Consider the following 9,007-nt stretch of genomic DNA (forward strand, 5'->3'; position numbering starts at 1 on the left):
TCTCCTTAGTTGGTATGACCTCAATCCTCTTTTCTAATATATTACTCCGTACTACTCTGTCTACAGCTAATGTTCTTGCTTCTTTCTCTCTCTCTCTCTCTTTTCTATTTTCTGGGAAGCCTCACTAGGACAAGAGCAAACACCTTCTAGTTATAAACATTTAATACACAGAGAACATATACAAGATACAATAATAACTCCAACACTTTATGCTATTGCAATCAGGCTGCATCCAATCCCATCGGGATATATATATATATATATATATATATATATATATATATATATATATATATATATATATATATATATATATATATATATATATATATATATATATATATGCGGAAAATCCACAGAGAAATATGAAATGAGGTGAACGTTTCGGCTTTGTTAAAGCCTTTGTCAATACCAGACTTGAGTCAGTCTGGTGTTGACTGGTGTTGACTGGTGTCAGTATATATATATATATATATATATATATATATATATATATATATATATATATATATATATATATATATATATATATATATACATATATATATATATATATATATATATATATATATATATACATATATATATATATATATATATATATATATATATATATACATATATATATATATATATATATATATATATATATATATATATATATATATATATATATACATATATATATATATATATATATATATATATATATATATATATATATATATATATATATATATATATATATATATATATATATTAGTATATTTTGGTAGCAGTCTTTCCTGTAGACATATATTATTAAATATGACCGAAAAAGTAAGATTAATAATTCTAACACGAATTTTCTCAATCTTTCGTACATTATGCTTCACTGTTGGAGGTAAATCAAAAATCACTTCTCCAAAATTCATTTTTATTTCTAGTCTGACGCGACACGGGCGCGTTTCGTAAAACTTATTACATTTTCAAAGACTTCACAAATACACAACTGATTAGAACTTGCGTTTCCCTGATTTTATATCTACATTTGAGTGAGGTGGGAAGGGTGATGTGGCATTACATTTGAGTGAGGTGGGAAGGATGATGTGGCATTAACACAAGACAGAACACTAGAGGATATTAATAGGGTATTAAAAGTATCAACACAAGACAGAACAGAAACAATGGGTATTGAATAGAAGTGTTTGTAGAAAGCCTATTGGTCCATATTTCTTGATGCTTCTATATTGGAGCGGAGTCTTGAGGTGGGTAGAATATAGTTGTGCAATAATTGGCTGTTGATTGCTGGTGTTGACTTCTTGATGTGTAGTGCCTCGCAAACGTCAAGCCGCCTGCTATCGCTGTATCTATCGATGATTTCTGTGTTGTTTACTAGGATTTCTAGAAATCCTAGGATTTCTAGAAATCCTAGTAAACTTGGCTTATTAGGCAAATCGGGCCTTGCATAGTAGGCTGAGAAGTGCGTTCTGGCTACTAGGTTCGACATATATATATATATATATATATATATATATATATATATATATATATATATATATATATGTATATATATATATATATATTAGTATATTTTGGTAGCAGTCTTTCCTGTAGACATATATTATTAAATATGACCGAAAAAGTAAGATTAATAATTCTAACACGAATTTTCTCAATCTTTCGTACATTACGCTTCACTGTTGGAGGTAAATCAAAAATCAATTCTCCAAAATTCATTTTTATTTCTAGTCTGACGCGACACGGGCGCGTTTCGTAAAACTTATTACATTTTCAAAGACTTTAGTTCACAAATACACAACTGAATAGAACTTACGTATCTCCGATTTTATATCTACATTTGAGTGAGGTGGAAGGGGTGATGTGGCATTAACACAAGACAGAACAAAATGTGGTATTAATATTATCAACACAAGACAGAACAAGGGTATAAATAGGGTATTAATTTCATCAACACAAGACAGAACACGAAACAATGGATATTGAATAGAAGTGTTTGTAGAAAGCCTATTGGTAATACCAATAGGCTTTCTACAAACACTTCTATTCAATATCCATTGTTTCGTGTTCTGTCTTGTGTTGATGAAATTAATACCCTATTAATACCCTTGTTCTGTCTTGTGTTGATAAAATTAATACCCTATTAATACCACATTTTGTTCTGTCTTGTGTTAATGCCACATCACCCCTTCCACCTCACTCAAATGTAGATATAAAATCGGAGATACGTAAGTTCTATTCAGTTGTGTATTTGTGAACTAAAGTCTTTGAAAATGTAATAAGTTTTACGAAACGCGCCCGTGTCGCGTCAGACTAGAAATAAAAATGAATTTTGGAGAATTGATTTTTGATTTACCTCCAACAGTGAAGCGTAATGTACGAAAGATTGAGAAAATTCGTGTTAGAATTATTAATCTTACTTTTTCGGTCATATTTAATAATATATATATATATATATATATATATATATATATATATATATATATATATATATATATATATATATATATATATATATATATATATATATGTCGTACCTAGTAGCCAGAACGCACTTCTCAGCCTACTATGCAAGGCCCGATTTGCCTAATAAGCCAAGTTTTCCTGAATTAATATATTTTCTCAATCTTTTTTCTTATGAAATGATAAAGCTACCCATTTCATTATGTATGAGATAAAAAAAAATTATTGGAGTTAAAATTAACGTAGATATATGACCGAACCTAACCAACCCTACCTAACCTAACCTAACCTATCTTTATAGGTTAGGTTAGGTTAGATAGCCGAAAAAGTTAGGTTAGGTTAGGTTAGGTAGGTTAGGTAGTCGAAAAACAATTAATTTATGAAAACTTGGCTTATTAGGCAAATCGGGCCTTGCATAGTAGACTGAGAAGTGAGTTCTGGCTACTAGGTACGACATATATATATATATATATATATATATATATATATATATATATATATATATATATATATATATGTATATATATATATATATATATATATATATATATATATATATATATATATATATATATATATATATATATACCTATAAGTTTTCCTGAATTAATATATTTTCTCTAATTTTTTTCTTATAAAATGATAAAACTACCCATTTCATTACGTATGAGGTCAATTTTGTTTTATTGGAGTTAAAATTAACGTAGATATATGACCGAACCTAACCAACCCTACCTAACCTAACCTATCTTATCTTTATAGGTTAGGTTCGGTTAGGTAGCTGAAAAAGGTAGGTTAGGTTAGGTTAGGTAGGTTAGGTAGTCGAAAAAACATTAATTCATGAAAACTTGGCTTATTAAGCAAATCGGGCCTTGCATAGTTGGCTGAGAAGTGCATTCTGGCTATTAGGTACGACATATATATATATATATATATATATATATATATATATATATATATATATATATATATATATATGTCGTACCTAGTAGCCAGAACGCACTTATCAGCCTACTATGCAAGGCCCGATTTGCTTAATAAGTCACGTTTTCCTGAATTAATATATTTTCTTTAATTTTTTTCTTATGAAATGATAAAGGTACCCATTTCATTATGTATGAGGCAATTTTTTTTATTGGAGGTAAAATTAACGTAGATATATGACCAAACCTAACCAACCCTACCTAACCTAACATAACCTATCTTTATAGGTTAGGTCAGGTTAGGTAGCCGAAAAAGTTAGGTTAGGTTAGGTTAAGTAGGTTAGGTAGTCGAAAAATAATTAATTCAAGAAAACTGGGCTTATTAGGCAAATCGGGCATTGCATAGTAGGCTGAGAAGTGCGTTCTGGCTACTAGGTACGACATATATATATATATATATATATAAAGAGAGAGAGAGAGAGAGAGAGAGAGAGAGAGAGAGAGAGAGAGAGAGAGAGAGAGAGAGAGAGAGAGAGAGAGAGAGAGAGAGAGAGAGAGAGAGAGAGAGAGAGAGTTATACTGGTGTCTGTTGAATGATTGTTGAAATAATGAAATGATATAATGAGTTTAAGGTGAATTGACATTATGAAGGCTGAAGTGACACATGCTCGCTCGGTCGGGGTCAGTGGCTGACTGATGGGAAGAGCTTCCCAACAGATAGAGATTTTCGATGCCAGGGAGGGAGTACCCCCCAGTACAGGCCGGTTCACAGAATATGGAATTGTGAGAAGGATTTTATTTAATAAATGTTATTTGTTATTGTGTGGTAATGGAATTACAGGTTTATATATGATGGACATGGTGCATCCAGAGTTGATGAAGCAGTTGTACATGGTGGACACGATTCGTCATTAGTTGATGTAGCGGCGATATATGAAAAACTGCAAGAGGACCAACTTAATTTCAAGACCCACTGATGGATGATTCCAATATTGATACCCAGGAAGATCAGTCACCATTAAGGAGACGTGCTGTATAATGAGAGTAGGTGATCTTCCGGACGGGATAAAGAGGGTTGTGTGGGCATCATTATATGTTTGAGATGATTCCTGTAGAATGTCTGTTGCAATGCAAGGTGAGAGGGCTTATATTTTTTGAAGTGTATTAAATAATTTACATGTAACAAGCCTAACTCAGATGGCGAGGTGGCTAATGCACAGTGAGTTGCTGTAGAAGATCAAGCAGCAGCCTAGCAGAGACAATTAGTTGGATCACTGATTATATGCATTCGTGATGCTATTTCGTAGAACCGTTACCTTGTAACATTATATTATTTTTTATTCTCTTATTATTCTATTTTTTATTCTGTTTGTAATAAATTTTTGTCTGTTAGACAACCGTGTTTGCCTTTGTCCTGGTGGGGAGTCCTAAGAGGAATAATTTTAGGCCGGACGACAGCATACAGAATACAGAAAGGGGAACTAGAAGGTCACCCACAGACAAAGAGAGAGAGGGTAAGTCATTGTGGCTCAGTTAGTGTACGTATGACAATGGGCCAGTTCTGAGCCGATTCCCCATTTGTATGACAATGAGCCCCATTAAAATATATAGATTCATTGCCAGGTGACTCTCCAGTGTATGGGCTCCGCTGGTGTTAGTAGTAGAGGTGATGAAAGTTTTTTTTATTTTATCAGCGTCTCCCTGACGAGGTAAAAGCCAAGCGTAATTTGGGTGACACCTGAGAGAAGATTATAGGGGGGGGGAGGGGTGGAAGGAAGCTTGTGTCTGGGTGGTCATGCCCTGAGGAACCATGGTGGTGAGTCCTACAAGAGGACTGTGTGGGCAGGTGTACCTGATTGACACCTGTCTCGTGACCCTTCACATTCAAGTCAAGATTGAAAGGAGCCGATTAGTCGAACTGTCATACCCATAGCCTGTGTCCGAGAGGAGAGCTGTCATACCCATAGTCTGTGTCCGAGAGGAGAGCTGTCATACCCATAGTCTGTGTCCGAGAGGAGAGCTGCTGTCATATCCATAGTCTGTGTCCGAGAGGAGAGCTGTCACTCTTTGCCTGTGTTTAAGAGCAGTGAACTGTTATAAGTACGTGTAACTACTGGACGAGTTATTTAAATCTCTTTTAGAAAACTTACAGGACAAGATGGGTATGGTGCAAATGTTTGTAGATTCAGGGAAGCCTGAGGACTTGGAGGAATGTACGAAGGAACAGTTGAGACAGATTGCAGAGAGATGTGGTATTAGGATAAATTTATCCAAGGTAGCAGGGAGGAAGAATGAGATCTTTAAGAAATTGAGAGCCAGGAGTGAAGTGGCAGAACAAGGAGCTCAAAATGGAGATGAAGGCGGAGGGGGAAGATAACGCGTAAAATGAAGTGACATCACAAGGGTCAAACAGGAGTAGTAAGAGTACCCACAGTAGTAGAAGTATCCGGAACAGAAGCTTAGAAAAGTTCCATCTAGAACTCCAAATGCAACGTGAGGGCAAAGAGAGGCAGTTTCAAGTAGAGAAGTTGCCTCAACTTGCCTCGGTATAAGAGGTACCATACAACTGCATATGAAAAATGAGGTAGAAAAAAAAGCTAAACTAGAAGTAGAGATAGAAAACGAAAAAACAGAATACGAGAATTGGAGTTAGAACATGAAAGGGAAAGGAAGAAAGCTAAATTAAAACTAAAGGTTGAGAACGAAAAAGAGAAAAAGAGACAAATTGTGATAGAAGCAAATAGAGCTTTAGTGGAGAAAAGGATAGAACGTGGGCTGCCAGAGAACGCAACACAAGTGTCCCATCCATTAGATAATAGAGTGAGGAAGAAGGGCATACCACTGTTTGTGCTGGAAGGAAAGGGAACTATCAAGAATAAGTGCCAAACCATTACGACTATACAGCACTTGGAAAGGATAACGATTTGGGTTAGGACCGGGGAGGGGAAGGAATGAAAAAGTTTGAGAGTTTTTTCAGCGCTTCAAGAAGGTTGTCGGTCTCAAGCGGTGGCCCGCGGAGGAATGGGCACAGTTAGTGCAGTTACGATTGCCTAGTTCTGCCAGAGAAGCATACACACTGTTGACTTTTGAGGAATATCAAGACTTCTGGACGATGAAGAAGTGTGTGTTAAGGTCTTTTTTGCCAGGGTTTAAGCTTCAGGGTTTCCTATAACCCCTGAAGCCTATAGGAAACGGTTTCGAGACATAGTGAAAGCTCCAGCCAGCACTTTCGCAGAAACAGCTAGAGACCTAGAGCGACGTTTCCAGAGGTGGACTAAGGCTGGTGGAGTAGAGTCATACATTGACCTGAAGCAGTTGATAAGATGGAGACGATTTTGGAGATAATACGTCGCGAAACGAAGTTTAAAATTCAAGAGGCAAGAGTGAGAAATGTCAAGTATGCCGCAGACAGGGCAGACATGATCACAGAAGCCTACCGAAACTTAGGAGAGAGAGTAGGATGAAGAGTGATGCATGAAGGAATTTTAAATTAACAGACTCAGTGGATCATGGAGTGAGAAATATTTTGGTGACGAAATAAGTAAGCAGTTGATCCCAAAACTCTATGAGAAGAAGGTTCACGTTCCAACTGTAGGAGAAAAACAAGTGATAAAGTCTGTACAGAAACGTTGGTTAACCAGCCAGATGCAGCCTAGTGCAGGTGGTGCACCTGTACAGAGGAGTGCACACATGGCAAGTGAATAAAATCAATGGAGCAACTTAGGTGCCCTCCTTCGTGGCCGAAAGAACCAATCGATCTGCTGGAGGCCAGTACATCACCAACAGAACATCTGCTACACATCCGACTCCTTCTCACCCGTCTGCGCAACTTCGGCTTGCAGTTACGTTTATGCAGGATGGGGGAAGGAATATCTCCCAGGTAAGGCGCTACAATTGCAATAAGAATGGGCACGTAATAAGAGATTACAGACGAGGCAAGAAAGTAGTGACCCTTGCAATATGTGTTCCACCAGGAGCTCATGTGTGAGTTTAAAGAGAAATGAACCACAAAAAGAGAGGTACCTGAGTGAGAGGTACAGTCCGTTCAGCAAATGTTGGATCACCTTGGTAGACCAACCTGAGAAGGAAATGAAAATTCTTAGAGACACAGAGATGAATCTAAGCCTGATTCTAAGGAGCCTGATCTGTGACGAGAGAATTTTAGCTGACAATCACAAAATTAAGATGCCTGGGTTACTGGCAGAGAGTGACATGCCCATATGTAGTGTCAGATTTACATCTGATTATTTGTTGGCAGAGGTGATGTTTGGAGTGTGTCTTGTCATACTTGTTCCAGGAAAACATGTAATCCTGGGAAATGACTTGTGCGAGTCGAAGGTGTTGCCGGTGCTGATATTAAATGCTGTACCGGAGGTGTGCCAGGAGGGCAACGGTAGTGACGGAACACCTGAAAGAGTTGATCTGGCTAGCATCTTGGAGAATGATTCAGAGGACAGCCAAGTCATTGTGTATCCGGCCTGTGTAGTGACCAAGTCAGAGGTTACCGACGATAAAGATACTGTAGGTCATCACTTTTGTTAGACTCACTTCCCGACAGTAACTCAGCTCATCACTGTTGAGTGCCTCACTACCCGACAGTAACTTAGCTCATCACTGAGGCCTGATAGCCAGCAATACCAGTGCCTGAGAGTGGCTTAGCTTAAATCCTAGGTATGTAAGGGGATGGAACTTAAACTGCTACGAGGAGCTGCGGTGAGAGGTTGTCGACGGACGTGACGCGTGACTGAGACCATTGAGCATAGTGGGTGGGACGATTATATGTAATGTTAACCACTTTTACTGAAACATGTATTTTACCTCAATATGGTGGAGGTGAGGGGTGAGAGGTGTGTTGTAGAGACAATGACGAGGTGACAGCCGGAGAGGAAGTGTTCCACCACCTGACCCACCATCTCGCCCACTTCCACAGAGCTGAGTATATCTTCACTCACAACACATCCAATAGTCCTCAACACCAGGAGAAACACACCAAAATGAAGAGCATCCATTCTCAGCTGAAAAGAAAATTAACGCTCTTCAATCTACTTCAGCTTATTTTTAGTTCATTATAAGTGTCATAATATATACATATTTCTATGTATGTATATGATGAAAAATTTGATAGTGTCAAACCAACGAGGAATATTTGAAGCAGGAATTTCCTTAAGTACTTTCGTATATTAATAAAACTTCAGAAGTAATATCTTCTGAAAATGTTTTAATATACGAAAGGACTAATGGAAATTCCTGTTACAAATTACTTCCTCCATGGTCTGACACTGTCATTCATATATATATATATATATATATATATATATATATATATATATATATATATATATATATATATATATATATATATATATATATATATATATATATATATATATATATATATATATATATACATATACATATATATATATATATATATATATATATATATATATATATATATATATATATATATACATATATATATATATATATATATATATATATATATATATATATATATATATATATATATATATATATATATATATATATATATATGTATATATATGTCGTACCTAATAGCCAGAACGCACTTCTCTGCCTATTATGCAAGGCCCGATTTG

The sequence above is a fragment of the Procambarus clarkii genome, chromosome 25 (genome assembly GCF_040958095.1).
Source record: "Procambarus clarkii isolate CNS0578487 chromosome 25, FALCON_Pclarkii_2.0, whole genome shotgun sequence".
Classification (NCBI taxonomy): Eukaryota; Metazoa; Arthropoda; class Malacostraca; order Decapoda; family Cambaridae; genus Procambarus; species Procambarus clarkii.